General features: G+C 41.5%; 2 pseudogenes; both read right to left on the reverse strand.

Moving 5' to 3' along the window:
- Positions 1-1897: 1897 nt before the first annotated feature.
- On the reverse strand, positions 1898-10867 carry LOC100959734 (annotated as a pseudogene).
- Positions 10868-17633: 6766 nt separating this feature from the next.
- Positions 17634-17790, reverse strand: LOC111722787 (annotated as a pseudogene).
- Positions 17791-18390: the final 600 nt, after the last annotated feature.

Raw genomic sequence — 18390 nt, forward strand, 5'->3', positions numbered from 1 at the left:
AGTGTACTCGTATCCGACCCTACCCCTCTTGCTTTCTGTACCCCATAAAAACTGCCTTCACCCCGAGTTCGGGGCTCGTCCTCGGCTTGCATGCCAGGAGAGTCCAGGCCCAGGGCCCCCGGGCTTCCTGGGTCTGTAATAAACCTCATCTTATGCCCTTTACATCGGAGTGAGTCTCGAGTTTGTCAGTTGGGGTTAATTTGGGAGGCTTTCTCGGACCCAACAGTTGGGCTTAAGAATTGATAGTTTATTAGGTCTTTGATTTTTGAAATGCTTAATTATTTGGAAAATAATTTTTGATAAAATGTGTAGAGGAACAGTAAGTTCAAGTCTAAAGTAGGGAGATTCTGGCCAGTTATTTTAGGATAATTATAAGTAGGAATCTTATGAAAACTTTTTCTCCTCCTATAGTCTGAATCAACAGTTCAGGAGGTGGTCAGGTGTGCCCCATAGAGATCAAAGGTTATTTGCTTGGAGGCCTTGTAAGTTTCTTGGTCTTGGTGAGTCCATCTGGAATGTAGGATCTGGAAGATACTTTTCAAAGTTCCTTTAGTGAAAAGAAGTAAGCAGAGGCATTGACAAGCATAGGATAATAGAAAGAAATTATTTTGTATTTATTTGTAAATATTCATAAGTTTTGGGTTCTGAGGCTAAGATTTGCATTCTGAGAACATTAGCATTTGTACTTAGATTTTAGTACAGTTCCTAAGATAATATTTAGTTTTATGAGTTTTTATAGAATGGATTTGAAGTTTTGAGTAATTTAAGTGAATATTTTTGGAAATTCATTAGTGTTGGGACCACTTGTGAGGCCCTATTGCAACCACATTATTTAATGGGAAATTTTTATTTAGGTTTCCGTTTGTTCTGAGATATTCCCATAGATCAGTGGTTTTCAACCTTTCTAATGCTGTGGCCCTTTAATACAGTTCCCGTGGGTAGTGACCCACAGGTTGAGAACCGCTGACATAGATCTAGCAGATAGTCTTTAATATTGTATAGATTTACTCTAGTGTAATCTACAGGAAATTTAGCATTACTTGGTTATTTAGGAGTACTTGTGCTAGCGAGTTCAGTAACTTTGTGGCAGTTTAAGGCTTTTATAGTTTTCTTTTTATTAGTTTGAATGTTAATTTTGTAGTACTTACCCAGAAATTTAAAGATTTTACATATGAAAGCATAACATGTTGTCTTAGGACCATGAAGCAGACAGAAAAAAGAAATTGGAGCAAATTTGACTACTATATATCATTTTATAGTTTGGGGCAGTTTTTTAGTCTTAATTGTTTTTATTAAAGACAAATCATAGTAGCATCAATTTATTTGTTAAAATAAATTTCAGTCTCAGTGTACTGAGTTTCATTATCACCAAAAGGTGTAGTAATTGTTAGGCACCTGGGCTTTTGTCTCATTTATTTTTTGTAGACGTTATTTTTATTTAATTTTTTTCTAGTTAGAAACAGTTTACTTAAATGTACCAAATAAAAACCCACATTGCTTTTTCTAGTTAAAGCATTTTTACTTACATGTACCAAATAAAAATCCACATTTTTTTTCTAGTTAGAAACATTTTACTTAAATGGGCCAAATAAACCCTGCATAGGATGGGCGGTGCCTGTGGCTCAAAAGGGTAGGGCGCCCAACCCAGGTGGCACGTTCAAACCCAGCCCTGCCCAAAAAACAAAACAAAACAAACAAAAAAAACATAGGATGTAGGATGTTAATACATTAAACAAATTTGTATTATCTTACTTCTATGAATTTCCAGAGTAATAATCCAGAACTCCTTTGATTAGATGATTAAAATATCCTTTCTAGGTTACAATTACAGACATCACAAATCCCTTATAGTAATGTAAACAAAATAACTTTTCCTTAAAAGGTGAACTTGAGAGCTTCAATCCATTCTTTTAGAACTTGCACTTCTGGGTAGACTTCCTGACAGGGAAAGACTTGTTTTTGGAGATGGAGATCTGCACTTTGATTGTCATCTTCTTGTGTTGAGTCCAAAAAAGCCTCCCGAAGTAGCCCCAATCGACAAACTCGAGACGCGCTCCCATGTAAGAGGCATAAGGTGAGATTTATTACAGACTGGTCTGGACTCGCCCAGCATGCAAGCCTGGGATGAGCCCCGAACTCAGGGTGAAGGCAGTTTTTATAGGGTACAGAAAGCAAAAAAGGGGAAGAAGGGTACAAGTACACTTTTGATTGGTGATTGGTGTGATCACTAGTAAAGAGGGAAGTAAAGGAGGATTTGCATTGGTGGCTGATGATTTCACTAGTAAAGGTGATTTTGGATTGGTACAGGTGAGGGGTGGGGGGTCTCTTAACCGGGGGCTAGAGTTGGTGCAACCTGGTTACCTGTATTTCAAGGTAATAGAAACTTATTGTTTATTATAGCAACTATTTGCCTAAGGTGACCCAGTTACAGCACAGTGGCTGTGCAACCTGGGGTGGGGGAAGGCAGCAGGGAGTGGCCCTGCAGGTTTCACTGGCAGAGGTTGGGGGAAGGGCTATGCAGTAAACAGCTAGGAATGGGGCTTGTGCTGTAAACAGCCAAGAATGGAGCTCCTGCTGTAAATAACAAAATGGAGCTAGTTTGGCTCTCACACTTGGTCAGGCAAGAGACTTAGATTTTGGTCTTGACTTTGACAGGGATTTGAGCTACCTCGATCCTTTTATAGAACCAGACCTAGATCTTCTGAGTGAAGCTGATCTTGATCTAGGAACAGACACAGATCTTGATCATGGAGGAGTTGCTGATCTTGACCTCCGTCCCCTGCTCCTGCTGTGAAAGCGAGAATATCTCCTTCCTCTGGATGGAGAATATGATCTAGACCTTGACCTGCTTCTCCTTTGCTGGCTGTAGTGATGAAAATCGTAAGCATAATGTCCCTTTTCTCCACACTCGTAGCATCTATCATTGGGATCAAAGAGACGCTGGGCGGGCAGTCTATCAAAATGTGATGGCTCTGGCATGCCTGTTGATAGTTCAACCCTCACTCAGGAACCACAAGCCACCTTCCCGTCCAGTCCTCCTACTGCATCTTCTGCATCTCTAGGATCTTCACGTTTCACAAAGGCAAATGCTGGAGGATTTCTTGACATCCATACAGTTCTTAAAGGACCATAATAACTGAGAGCCCTTTCTAACTCTCCTTTGCCAATGCCGGTCCCCAGGTTACCAACATACTCTTTGATTTCTCCTCCACACTGCCCATAACGTGATATGGTAACAAGGCCCTCATGCTCGGTTCTTTGGTGGGCAGTGCCCGGGACTCAAGTGACACGGGACCTGCAGCACATGTTATGGTGCCAACGGTCATGGTGGCATGACTCTATTTACTGGTTTTATTTAAAAATTATTTTTTAGGGTGGCGTCTGCAGCTCAATGGGTAGAGCGCCAGCCCCATATACCCAGGGTGGCAGGTTCAAACCCGGCCCGGCCAGATTGCAACAAAAAATAGCCAGGCGTTGTGGTGGGTACCTGTAGTCCCACCTCCTTGGGAGGCTGAGGCAAGAGAATCGCCTAAGCCCAGGAGTTGGAGGTTGCTGTGAGCTGTGTGACACTGCGGCACTCCTCTACCGAGGGCCATAAAGTGAGACTCTATCTCTAAAAAAGAAAAAATAATTTTTATAGAACAGGATTGTAGCTTGCTATCAAGTTAATTATTTAGCCAATTTGATAATTAGAAGATTAAAAAAAATAGGATATGATAAAATAGTTTTGTCCCCTTTGAGGAAACTGCAAAAAAATAGAGAAAGAGGAAAGAGATCGGTTCTGATTCATGCTTTTTCACATCTTTTGATTATTTGGAACCCTGGGTCTCCTCTTCCTCAAAAAATAAAGGCTTTTGCCGTTTAAGTTTTTTGAATTATCACTTTGGCTAAATAAATGAATATTATCTCACAGTGATCTGTGATCCTGCTTTGATTAATTCTTTTAAGCCTTTGAAATATTTAACAGGCTTTTCAAAATCAAAGTTCAAATTTAAAATTTAATCTTTCATTTTTCACCTCAAACTAACTTTGGAATGCCACAGAGGGCGCCTGCGGCATCCAAAAGAGAGATAAGCAGGATTATTTGATATGTTAAATTATAATACATGGGAAGCACTGTCAAGTAAAAAATGATCTTTGAGTTATATTTTTATGAAATGAAGATGTTATTAATATATGTTCCATTATTGTATGGGATTCTTAAAATTTTGATATGTTCAGCACATGTTATCACTCATAATTGGGATTATTTTGTTAAATTATTACAGACCACAAAAATAACCAAGTGTCATTGTCAATTGTACCTTAAACTATGATTATTTTAAGTTGTTTCCAGAAAAAAAAAAAGGCAAAGATTTTATTTTTTGATAAAGACTTTAAAATGTTTTAAATAATTTAAGTGTTATATTTCATAAAGACTTAGATATTGCATGAAATATACTATGATTTTAAGATTTGGAGTTACTGAAAAGTCTTTTGAAATTATAATAAAAGCATTATTTTTAATGTCTTTTTTGGGTTTTTTAACTCTCATATAGTTGTCTGGTATTAATGATGGTTAAAAAGGGGTAGAACTTATATGTGTTTTCCATGTACCCACTAGGTGTAAAGTTTAAAACAGAAAGAAAGATTGGATCAGGTAGCGTCTCCTAGTATAGTCAGAGGGCAAAGTTGGAGCAGGGAAGAAAGGACTACATTCCTACTCTCTTTTGTTTATCTTAAACTGCTTCTCAAAGACCATTGAAGACCAATAATTTAAAGACTGATGGAATGGCTACTTTTTGTTAGAATTAAGATAATTTTTAAAAGTTTCAGAAAGAGAGTTTGTGATGTTAAAGGAGTTAGGTGTTTAACTGAACTTTGAGATTCTATTTAACAGTGAGATAGGGTAATTAGATGTGATCTCCCAGGGGGCAGAGAAGCTGTGGAATACACAGGGGGTATATTTTATTTTTTTCTCCAGAGATGGAGATAGAAGAAAATAGAGGTCTTATAGTTTTAGGGAGAACAGAGAAGGTATCTTTGGCGTTAGTAGAGAAAGAGTTTTGAGCTTCTGAGTTATTTCTCTCTTTAAGAAAAAAAAAATTATTATAGAATTGGTTGTTATTTGAATTTTTTTTTTCTCAAGGCCTGTAGCTGGCCCTACCTCTTTTCTCTCTCTCTCTCTTTCGTTTTGGCCAGGCTGGGTTCAAACCCACCACCCTCAGTATATGGGGCCAGGGCCCTACTTCTTGAGCCACAGGCTGGGGCCACCTCCTTACTCTCTTTTCTTTGTCTTAATTTGTTTCTCAAAGACCACTGAAGGGCAAGTTTAGTACTCCCTTTGTGGAGTCTGAGGATTTTTGTAAGTTTTCAAAATCTATGTTAAATATTAGGAATTTAGGATAGATTGTTCTTGTTTAGTGTCATGATTTAATTTGGGAAGGAGGAAGTTAAGAGAGATAGGTTGTAATCAGGGTCTGTAAAAGGCTTTGAAGCTGTAGTTCAGTGATTCCATTGGTCTTAAGAAAGAGGTGGTTTTATTTTTCCATGAATTAGTTAGAAAAAAGGAAATGAAAGATATTCCCCAGGTCTGACTCTAAATTCAATCTTCCCACAGGTGTCCTTTGGTACTCTTTGTTCTGGTGAAGTTCACAGAGATTGGGCCAGCGGCCTGTGGAAACTTTTTAATAACTACTCAGGTCATTTGCATTATACTGGGGTGGAGTGGTTAATATTTTTCAAAGAAATAGTAGTGAGGGAAAGGAAGTTGTCTTGGAAATTATTTTATAATGGGGAGTATATTGTGCTGGTTTTTTTCCTTTTATTAATCAGGCCTACGCGAGGTTCTAACTGGTGGCTGCTGGTGTGTAGGGCTGGCACGTGTTCACCACTGACCTATGTCAGGAAGCTGACAGTGGATATTTTATAAAGTGAGGCAAAAGAAAGGGGAAAAAGGAGGGTTTAGTAAGCAGCAATGGAGAAAGAGATATCACAGGGAAAAGATAGAGAGGAAGCCTAATCCTCTTACCAACAGATGAATGAAGTGCCCTGTCTGGAGTTCCTGCCAAGCCCTTGTAGGATAAGGCAGCTTTCTACGAGCCATGTGACCTCTGAGCCCTTGACTGGATGCCAACTGTATTTGAGTTTTATCACTCCCATGTGTGTGTATATGCTTATATATTGCTTTCATAATAATGTAGAGTATATTTGATACTTTTTTTCCCATTATAGAGATACTTTACTATGAAGAATGTGTTCCAACTCCATGCAGGTACATATAAAAGATGTAAAATAAAGTCTTCATCTTTTTGATGACTGAAGAGAATTTCATGGTATACATATACCACGATTTGTTAATCTATTCATGGGTTGATGGGCGTTTGATTGGCTTCCATCACTTGGCTATTATGAAATGAGCACCAGTAAACATTCTGGTCAACAGATGATGCCAAGAAGAATCTGCCCTTTTCAGTTTGTTCCATTCAAGGAAAAGTTGTGGGATACAAGAAAAAACATCGGATACATGATGAACCAAGGATTTAGGCAGGCTGGAGTGGGAATGAAGTCTCTGCTCACTGCTTCCAGTTTTGGGCCTCAAGACTTCTGAACTGCATACTGCAGAACCTTCCTGGTCAGTCTACCTCTGCCTTATCCTCAGAATTTGGAGGATGGGACTCTATAGTGAACATAATATCCACATATGGATTCATGCTTTTCATGAAGGGGCCAAAAGGATCACTTCATACAAGGAGGTATGAGATCATCCACTCCCTTTCTTTCTTTCACAGTGGGAGAACTTCCTCTTGGCCTGGAAAACACAACCCCTACCACCAACTCCCTCCCCTTACTGACAAGGAATATACAGTCATATTTTTAACTTGAGTCAATATAATTTCGTTCATAGTGAATAAGAAAACACACACATTCAAGAGTTTCTCTAACAAACACATTTTATTGGAAGAACATAAGTATCTCACAAAATGCAAGACCAAATCAGAGAACACATTTCCTAGAGAAAACAAGTGCTGAGAATAATGCAACAGGTGGTCTGCTAAATCCATTCTCTGCAGCTGAACATGTCTATCAGAGGAGAGCAGACAACCAGTAATGGTGTCTAAGTGAGTCACAAAGTAGTAAAGGAAATAAAAATTGACACCTTCCCATCCAGAGAAGAAACAGACCCAGCTTTCCCCTTTCCATATGCCATTTCCTTTAGAAAAGTCCAAACTATTAATTTCTTGGTATGCTTCTGTGAATTGTATGTAAACATTCTGAAAGCTAAATAAGCCCCTTCCCATTCTTACAATGAGGAATGGACAAGGACCTGGCAGAAAAATGCTTAGGCTATATGAAAACTGGGAAAAGAGGGGGCACCTTAAGTAGTGGAAACCAGATCCTGATCACAGCCCTTGTACAAGTGATAGAGGGAAACACACATAACAGGCTTTACCAAAGATTGTGATAAAGTGACAGAAGAAAACTCTGGAATGGGAAGTGGTTGAGGGAACATTGTCTCAGGGAGGTTACAAGCAAGTCAGCAAAAGCAACTGCAGCTCCTTCTGAAACTCCCTCACATTACTGTACTATGGGACCTTAATAGAGACTGAATGCCCACCTATGTCTGTGCCACTTTTCAGAGGCCTAGGGCTAGGCACAGAAGAGGGTGACACAGCAAAAACTTCACCAACAGATAAAACCACAATTGACTGAGGGAAAGGACAATAAGATCCTGTCCCCATAATAAAGGCAACAACTTTGCAAAGTCCCACATTTCCCTGTATCACATTCACATTGTTTTCTTCTGTCCCCAGCTATGTTGATCCACATGTACCATGAGGGAAGGAAAAGGGTCACAGGGGACAATTCCTTGAACCCTAATGCCCATCAAAACCTCCCTAAATCCCTGTGTCCTCCATGACCTCTGCATTCTCCTTATACTCAGGACACTCCTCACATTCCTTCTTGAAGTCTTAGTGTTGGGTCCGAGAAAGCCTCCCAAATCAACCCCAGCCGACAAACTCGAGACTTGCTCTGATGTAAAGGGCATAAGATGAGATTTATTACAGACCCAGGAAGCCCGGGGGCCCCGGGCCTGGACTCTCCTGGCATGCAAGCCAAGGACGAGCCCCGAACTCGGGGTGAAGGCAGTTTTTATGGGGTACAGAAAGCAAGAGGGGTAGTGTCAGATACGAGTACACTTCATTAGTAAAGGTGAATTTGGATTGGTACAGGTAAGGGGTGGAGGGTCCCTTAACACTATTTGGTTGAGTAACTATGAAAGGAATGAGAAAGGTTGCAGGGTGGGCCCTGCGGGTATGGTTTAAGCAACTATGAATGGAATGGGGAGGGTTACAAGGTGGGCCCTGCAGTTTAACAGAGCAGACAAGAAAACGGTGGTCTGGCCCTTACATTAGGTAACCTGAATTAGGGATACCACTGAGTGTGACCCCCGCACAATGCAACTTCACTTTGACCTTCAACAGAGTCAGTGGCTGTAGAACTACACAAGATGCATAAGTCTCTCACTGTGCAATCTACAATACTCTTTCTTGAGAGTATAGGCAATGTCTTCATGAGACTATCTACACAGGGTTCTAAAAGAGCAAAATGACATGATGTACACCATAAAGCAGATATGGTTTCCAGCATACATATAGGAAATGTGACCTCCTTCACCTACAGGAATGTGCCCTATATCATGAGGAATAGGAGAGATTAAACTGCCTGCCTGGACACTTCATCCACAAAGTTTCTGAACTCCCAGGCTGATAGGCCAATACTCAAGAGGACCTGAACATCACCAGCTTTGCATACTGGTTAATGGCATGGTCCATGTGACTTTTCCTTCCCCTTGAGGTGCAGAGTATCATCAGCGGAAGAGTGCACAAGAGACAGGCTTGGCCATATGCCAACTACCTTCCTGTTCTTGGCACCCAGAGTGCTCACAATTCCTATGGCACCACCACCACTGTGCACAGTGCAAAACACTGAGCACAGAAGTCTCACCATAGGCCGTCACTCATTTTTAACCTGGACACAAAATTCCCCTCTCCTCACATGCTGGCAATCCTGTACTTTCCACACCTGACCCAGAAAGTTCCTGAACCCTCAGGCAGATACACCAAGAGGACCTCAGTATCATCTGTTCCACATCCTAGTCAGTGGCAGGATCCACGGGACTTTTCCTTCCCAGCGGTGCAGAGCATGATCAACGGAAGAGTGCAGGACTGACATGTTTAGACAAATGCCACCTACATGCCAATACCTGGCACCCAGAGTGCTCATGATGCTGCCGCATCATTGCCGGGCAGGGTGTAAGCCACTCAGCACAGAAGCTCAAAAATAGGCTGGCACCTGTTTCTTCCCAGGACCTAAAATTCCCCTCCCCCCAATGCTGGCAGTGCTGCACTTTGCTCCCTGTAGGACCTTCCACAAGGCTTTTGAGCCATTGAAATGTGGAGAAAGAAGCCCCTGAGGAGGAACTTTCAAGGACACACTGGGAACACCAGTTCACTTTAATAAGTGTCCACTGGTGAACACAGCTCACTATAAATATGAAACACTGAGGGGTCAGCTCACCAAATAGGATATGTTCCCATAAGCAATCAAAAGCACCTCTCAGAACACTGCCTGAGATCACTCAACTCAGCTACAATATAAGACATGAAGGGCCACCTTCCCCAAAACTATTTGTCATAGGCTAAGGCTGTGCATAGAATGAGACAAACATTGCTAAGCCCCGACAGACAGCTAAATGCAGAGTTCTCATTGACAACAGAAGGCAAGGTTCTGCCCCCAAAATTAAAGCATCATCTTTGCCAATAGGGCACACTTGGCCATTTTGCACTCAACAACAAACTTTCTTTCACTATCAGGGACAGGGAAGGAAGCAGGACCTACACCCTCCAACACACAACATCTGTCAAAACATGGCCACCAGAGTCCCTTAATCTCAGCCTTTGTTAGCAGTTCTCCCAGGTGCCACTGTCCCCAGCCCTTTGCCACCTCAGTCTGTGAGCCCCCAGTGGAGTAACAACAAGCAATGTCATTCCATCTTTCCTAATACAAAAGCCTCTCCCCCCTTCTGGAGCCTCTAACCCTGTAATTCTTATTGAAGAACAGACTATCAAACTTCCTGGGGATCCACCCTTGAAAAACATTATTTCAAGATGTCTTGTTCCAACGCTTTAGGACCATTGTCATTAGCAGTTATTTCTACTACAACATAAACCTCCTGTGTATTCTCTGGACATAAGCATTTTACAGAAAATAGAAAGAAAATGGAAGGTGGGGTAACCAGTCCTTTTTCAAGCACCAGAGACTTCCTTAAAAAGCTTTTTCACAGGCCTGGCATGGTGACTCACACCAGCAATCTCAGAACTCTGAGAGGCCGAGGCAGGTGGACTGCTTGAGCTCAGGTGTTTCAGACAAGGCTGACCAAGAGCAGGACCCATTGTCTACCAAAAATATAAAAACTAGCAGGGCATTGTGACAGGTGTGTATGGTCCCAGCTACTGGGGAGGATGAGAGAACAGAGTCTCTAGAATCCAAGTGTTTCAGGTTGCCAGGGCACTCTATTGTGAGGCAAGAAAGTGAGACTTTGTCTCAATAATAAAACAACATGGCTTCTCACAGTTTGTGAATAATACCACAGAATTCAAAGCCAGTTGAACCTGGATCTGAGTCCTTCTGATGCTATCCTGGCTCTGTTACCATGGCCAGGTAATAACATGTTCTATAATCATCTGTAAGGTAAGATCCCAACGAGAAGAACTGAGCACAGTTCTTGGTTTCCATGAAGTTACTCCCAGTGACAGCTGTGATTGATTTCTTTTAGCATCATCACCACCACCATCAGCGTCATTATCCCTGCCATCACCGTCATTGCTAGTAGGCTAAGATACTTGACAAAATGACCACGACTCTGCAAGTTACATGACTGGATGCGTGTCACTGTTTCACAGAGGAAACAATTGGTTACATTTTTATTCATGGCAAAAGAGAGACCTGTGCCTAGGCCTTATCTTCAAGCAAAAACTGTGACGTACCAAAACGACGGGAGTTGGCATGTAAGGTGAGAGTTACAGGCCTTCAATGCCCAAGGGTAAAAATGTGCCTCTCCCTTACCTGTAAAATAACAAAGGGTATCAAATCCTTTTTTCAAAATTCTCAGTGGGAAACCTCACCTTGCCTTGATAAAGAGCTATGACGAGAGTCCTAATGGAAGACATAAGTACTGCCATGGGAAAGCTTCCTTGGACATGATGCCAAATGGTCACAGAGTTTGAAAGTCCAGCTATAGAGATTATCAGTGAACTAAATTTCATCATATTCTCCTGAAATCTCTGAGAATGTGCATGACTATTTAGTAACTGCATAAGGTGATGTAATTTTACAACTAATGGAGCATAACAACCTATAGTTATATTATACCATTTCATCTAATAATAACAAAATCAATAGTCTGCCTCCCCTCCTGTAATCCACATAATTTAACTTCAAAGTGTGCCTTGATGTGGCCATGAGAATCCACTCTCTTCAGACCACTTATATAAGGATGAGGCATGAGAAAACTCCTTAAGGTAAATTGGAGTGTGACATGGAATAGTGTGCACCAAGACTCTGCGGCTCATTACCATTCCCACTGGTGTGTACACACTTACTGACTACGTGCTACAAGAGATTAAGTGACAAGGCTGGCCTTAGAATGATCTCCTGGGAAAGATCCAAGAAACTAACAGTCCTATGTGAAAACCAGAAGAGGTCCACCTTCTCTTCCACTGAGGGCCTGGATCCTTGAGACTGCCACCAATTACTGAGACATCTTCTGGCATCGTCTACCTTTTGGATTCTTCTTAAATGCCATTACCCAGTGCAATTATCCACCAAAGTATGCCTTTTTGATTTTCCCCACATCCCCTCATCCAAAACAAATGAAAACCAAGGAGACCCAACATGACTGTGCCATCACAGAAAAAGAGGCACTAAATGTGACACTGCCTGTGGAACAGGGAGGAAGCATCACAGTTACCTGAAGTTTCACCAGTGTTTGTGAATAAGATATAACCCATCCTTGGCCTTCATCATAATATTTGGTAAACAAACTTGGGTTTGGGTAATGTTTTTCCACGCATGTCAGAACCTGGCTTTCCACTGGGTAGGAAATAAAAAGGACTGCCATCTTCCAAGGCTTTAGAAGTAATTGAACTAATTACAGGGATAAATCTGAAAGATATGGACAACAATGTGCTGGATAAAAGGGAGACACTTTAGGGTCTAGTGCCAAAGATATGTGGAATTTGAGCTAAGGTGTGTGAACTTCAGGATCTGTGATGCCACCTTTTCCATGATATTTGTGCCAATAGCAAAGTAGAGGAAGCAGAGGGACCTACTAAGAGTAAAGGTTCAAGTCCCTGGGAGAACACATTAGAAAAGTGCATATTTCTACTTAGCATGTGACTTCCCTTCGTCACATTGTCAAATGTCTTCACCTGAATTTCAATGAATAAATTACCACACAGAAAAGAAAAGTCAGGCTCCAGTCTGCACAGTTGACAAACAGTAGAAAGAGCTGATCCATGTTGGGGACTCAGCCCTGTCATCCTCCATGTATGATGTCTGAGGTGGTCACAGCAGAAGGTGGATCAGGAGAAGGAAAAGCCTTGGGTTCTGGTTGTCTCTTCCTTCATAGCATGATTAAAAGGTGTGGTTTCCAAGGAGAGACCCTAGGAAGCTTGCTGGCATTGGGAAACAAAATGAACATTTAAATGATATGACAAAGTCGAGGGAGTGTGGGTGATTTATCACAATTGATTTCCACTACATGCATCATGTCACAGTATAATTCCCATTTTGCACATGAGAAACTAAGACTCAAATATGACAGTGGGAAAGGGCCATTGGACCAAGATAGTGGACACTGTGAAAGACATAGGCTCTATGGAACCACCCCCTCCCTTCCCATCCAGATGTAAGCACTCTAATTTGTACAAATAATCAACACACTGAATCCCACAAAGGCATAAATGTATTCATGATCTATGTATATATGAGTTAATAAAAAAAAAAAAAAGAAAGACATAGGCTGTGTGGTCCCACTAATATCTGCAAAGGAAAGAACAGGCCAATAATGCATGACAGGGTCAAGATTTAAAGCACTGACTTATGCATTAACTGCATTGTCATTCTCTATCTCCAAGACTCTGAGTAACAAGAGCCCTCCCCTCCATGGTGGAGGGAAACTGGCAGACTACCAGGGTCCACCATCAACTTTGTTTGGGGGTGACACATTGTTCCTTGTGATAGATACACATGGCTGTCTGTACATCACCTTCCAACCAGTGTTCTTACATCACAAATGAAAAGGCCTCTGAGGAGCTTCCCACAATCCCCACACTCCTGGAGTTGATTTTTGCCCATACATTCCAGTTTTTCCTGATGTGGCTTGTTACTGCGAAAGTTTCCATTTAGGGTAAAAGATCAAAACCTTGAAGGTCTAATGGAAATATCAGGTTTTTTTTTTTTTAAATGGTAACATTCAAATACATTCAATTTGTCTGACACTGGGCATCCCCAGTAAATAGAGGAACACTACTGGTGCCTGGGAAAGATTTCAGTCCCTAGCAGAGTCTATATCACTAAGTTAATTAGCAGTAGCCATGGACAGACCTTAACATTCCTGGTAGTTCCCAGCTTAGAGACTGGAAAGAGGTTTCAACACATTCTTAAATGACAGTACAGCTGACAGGAGATGGATGTGTGCTGCCCTCTGCCCACCACCTATCACCTCACACAAGATAAGGTTGCTCTTACCTGTCTGGCTATGCCGGACCGTTAGCTCCAATTCCATACCAGTCACGTTACAGGCTCACATGCTGACCAGTCCTAGACTTTCTCACCACAGGTCCTGGAGGAGATGGTGACTGTACACATCTGCAAGGAAAAGAGGTGGCAGCCTAGCACCAATGGGGGCACACACATGGAAAGGTAAGTGGCTGGGACACAGGTCTCACTGAATACACAATTATGCAGCCCGTGCCAGGTAGGCCAAATGAGTGAAAGACAATGTGAAACAGAGAAGGCATGAACGGTACCACAAGACCAGATGGCAGTACTTACAGAGGGCCCACTGCCCCTTTCACAGGGACCTATAGGTCATCCTGGAGCAGGTCAATAGGAGTAGCCTGTTTCAGACAATTTATTCCTGCCCAGACTCTGTCGTTACCAGGCGACATATGAGGGAGATTGATTCTCTTCACTTCCGTGCATAGAAAACTTTAAAGTGATTTTTTTCCCATGGAAGAACAAGTGGAAACGGTGAGAAACCCTACATTGAGAGGAAAATAGCATATTAAATACACAATTGTACTTCAAAGATAAAACGGGGCCACATGCCTGCAAATGTTATTCACTCCCAGATAAGTGAAGGCACTCAATTTCACTGTGAACAGTGAAATATATTTATTTATAAATCGCAAATTTCCCACAATTTTCAAAGCAAACATATGCAAATCACTGGAGACAGGAGTGGACTGAATAACATGATACTGAGCAGGCAGTTCTTTTGAAAAATGAAATGCGAAGGAATGTGCAGGGTGACAGGTGACCAGTACTTCTGGGCATTCGCTGCCAGAAAACAAGCACTGGATCAGTAAATTCCTGAGGTTTTACAATGAAAATGCCACCAGATTTTCTTCAGTGGGGTACATCTAGGAAATGTGCCTGTGGCTCAGTGGGTAGGGCGCCAGCCCCATATACTGAGGGTGGCGGGTTCAAACCCAACCCAGGCCAAACTGCAACAAAAAATAGCCAGGCATTGTGGTGGACACCTGTAGTCCCAGCTACTTGGGAGGCTGAGGCAGGAGAATTGCCTAAGCCCAGGTGTGGGAGATTGCTGTGAGCTGTGACTTCACAGCACTCTACCAAGGGCAATAAAGTGAGACTCTGTCTCTAAAAAAATAAATAAATAAATAAACCTCCACTAATACAGTGATAGAAAAATAATTTGATGGTAAAATAAAGTGAGCGTTCAGGCTTCCGGGAACTGGAGGTCAGAACAGCCATAAAGCAGGAGGCTCAAAGCCAATGAAAACATGATATATCTTATGTGTACATTGAAAATAACAAAAAATGTTTTTACTCAAACTGATGAAAAGGGCCAGGAACACAGGAATTGAACACAATGACACCAAACACTGAATTCTGCTGTAAAGTAAAACCCCTCCCTGTGTAAGGATAGCCAAGGATGGTGAGTATTCACTGTCGGAAAATATCAGGAACGCAGTCCACTGAGTAAGTCTGCAGGGACCAATCACCCTTTCCCCAAATGTTTGCTTTAAAGTTCATTTATGAATCTACTCACAGAGAATAATAAAAAAGTAAATGAATGAACTACATTTATGGAGCCAGATTAACACTTGAATATTTTTAATTTTGTCAAAGAAGAAGTTATAATAGAAAACAAAAGACGCTCAATCGGATGTTAATTTCCTCTATCTGAAGACAAAACCTTTTGAAGCCCCTGTTGAGGAGCCCTGGGACCAAAACTTCACTGAATGCAACAAGGATGAACATGTCAAATTAAATGTCAAACTGGATCCTTTCTTGGCTGAACAAAAGAGCAGCTGACTGGCAGCCTCCATGATTTAAAATGTCAAATGTTCAGCTAGATCATTCGCTTCAGAATAGTCACACTGGAAACACCTTGATTTCAAAAATATATTTTCAATGCCAAATAAAAATTAAACATATTTAAAATATTGGAAATTCATAATTAAACCCAAACTATTGTACTGGTCAGAAAAGTAAGCAATACTATCCCAGGGGGCTTCATTTCCCTCAGGGTCTCAAAGGTACAACCTCTTGTTGAACTACTGTTTTCCATCTCCTGAAAGTCCAAACACCACCACGCACTTTAGCTGAATACCATGAGATTACATTGACATTACATTTTATAAAAGCACAGAACGGAGGTGAAGGACAAGGTGATTCCTGGGAGTCAGTCCATTACCTTCAAGTCCATAGCCTTACTTCATGTACAAATCATCTAATTTTGTTTTTTCTCTTGAAGGCAACATATGAGGGAGATTGATTCTTAGCATTAATGAAATTATAATAAATATAAGTTAATAAATATAAAACTACCTTAAAATGCAGCTAACTGCCAGGGTGTCATATCTCCCTAATGGATCTCTCAGGGAGTAACTGTCCTCCTTTTCCTCTGTAAAGGAACAGAAGCATAAAAACAAAATGGACAAACAGGGAGAAGCAGAAAGATTAAACAATTACGTGGTGACAATATCTACAAATGACAGAAAAAAATAAAGGCAAAATAAGGTCTCATGGGGTCAACAGTCACTGTGAAGGGCTGGACCGCCACCAGCTCACCAATCACATGAGCCATTTCCTCATTTTTCCATTCAATACATCAGAAAGCGTTAGATTAAGAATAAGGGGCTGGGGTGGAAGGTTCAAGATCAACATATCCACAAACACAACTGTAAGACGCTTCATATTGTTTGATCAAACACAATACTGAGCTGGACATGACTAGGGAGCTTCCCTGTCCTCGCAGACCCATTAGCCTACCCGAAACAGCTGTTAAAGATGTCACAATACACCATGTTCTTACCATACTGTACTCTATCAAAATCAAAACATAAACCACAAATGGAGAATTAAAACCATGTAAACTTACAGTTTTTTGATCGCAGAAGCAGGGAAGTGCCATATCCCCATATTGCCCAGGGAAACTGTTCACGAAAGTCGCGCTGCAGAGTCTAGATTTTAACCGTCCACCTGGTCACGTGGGAAGGTTTCCCTGGCATCGTGTGAGCCCGCCTACAAGTTACGTCATAAAAGGCTCTGAAATGATTGACATGTAACCAGTCCTATCAATGCAAGTTTACAAGTGGGAGCTCTGCCCTTACATAAAGTATCATAAATAACTCCTATCTTACATAACTGTGTCCATCCCTAAATGCACAGATGTATTCCTCAAGTCTTTGCACATACTATACCCCTGTTTCCTGTCATTTCTGATTTTGGAAATCTCACTCATACAGTCTGACTAGACTCAGCTCAATTGCCATGTCCTCCAGGAAGCCTTCCATGTGTTACTTCTCATTCCCCCTCCTTAGAAGGGAGTTGTTCTTTAGTTTGCATTGTGGGTGTAGCCCCTAAGAATGGCACTGTAATGCTAAAACCAATCCATTTTTGTAAACAATTCTTTTGAGGGTGGAAGGTGGACCAGTCCTGTGTGAATATGGAACAGTTCATCATGTTGTCTTACCCAGCCAAGAATGTCACAGCTAACACTACCTGGGGAAGATGGACTCTTAGTCCTCCAAGTACAATTCTGAAAAAGCCAGCATGATCAAAATGGTTACACTTACAAACTATGGTTGAAGAATCTAAGAGAACAGGCAAAGGTAGCTGGAATGTTGTGAAGTGCCAGGTACGTGGATGTCATAATCCAGCCCTCTGACTTTTGTGCCTTAGCTTCCTAAACCCTACTTTGGTACTGACTAGAGGCTGGAGGGGGAAGAATGAAGACACATTCATCAAGGTGTACAAAACTGCAATGACAAAGTTGGGAAGACATGAGGAGATCTACTGCACAAAAGACAAATATGTGAGATGAAGACTATGTTAATTAGCTTGATCTAATTCTTCCACAATGTGTACATATATCAAAACGTCGTGTTTCACCTCAGAAATATATACAAGTATTACATGTCAATTTGCAATAAGCAATAATTGCACCTCGGATAAACCTCATTGGCTATGATACTGCCACTGTGCAAAGCTTCAATTTTCTAAAAAGACAACAGTGATTGTCCTGATGGGTTACTAAGACCCCAGAGAAATTGGCTGCTCCTTTACATGCTCAGAGGATGCTTACAAGGGAGGTTTGTCTGATGTGGGGTTTGGGGACAACACCCTGACAAAGATGCAGAGGGGCCAGGGCATTGTTCTACGCTTTGTCCAGCATCACTGAATGGATGGATCTGGGAACTTAAGCAGCATGGGGTGGGGAGAGAAGGAAGAACGAGGCTGTTGGTGTGAATCCCACACCCTAGAATTGCCAACTCATACTCATACCACACCTGTTCCTGAGGATTTTACTCTGACTACCCTTGGCAGCTGGAAACGTGGCTGGACTCTTCTAATGCCTGGCCACTGCCCAGGTCATGTCTATGTGTCTGTTCACCTATGTCTCACAATGTATGTTCACAGGTCCCTCTGGTCCATCCATACTCCCTTTCCTGTCCATGGCCTGTCTTGAAAAAAATAATCTATTATTTCCTGTCCACCATACATTCTAGAGAGTGGTAAGTTATATGGGTTTGAGATAGGCTGCTTGGATTGATGTCTCAGCTCTGCTTCCTACCATTTGTTTATCCTTCA

The sequence above is a fragment of the Otolemur garnettii genome, unplaced genomic scaffold, assembly GCF_000181295.1.
Source record: "Otolemur garnettii isolate 467f Iridium unplaced genomic scaffold, OtoGar3 scaffold00378, whole genome shotgun sequence".
NCBI classification, from domain to species: Eukaryota; Metazoa; Chordata; class Mammalia; order Primates; family Galagidae; genus Otolemur; species Otolemur garnettii.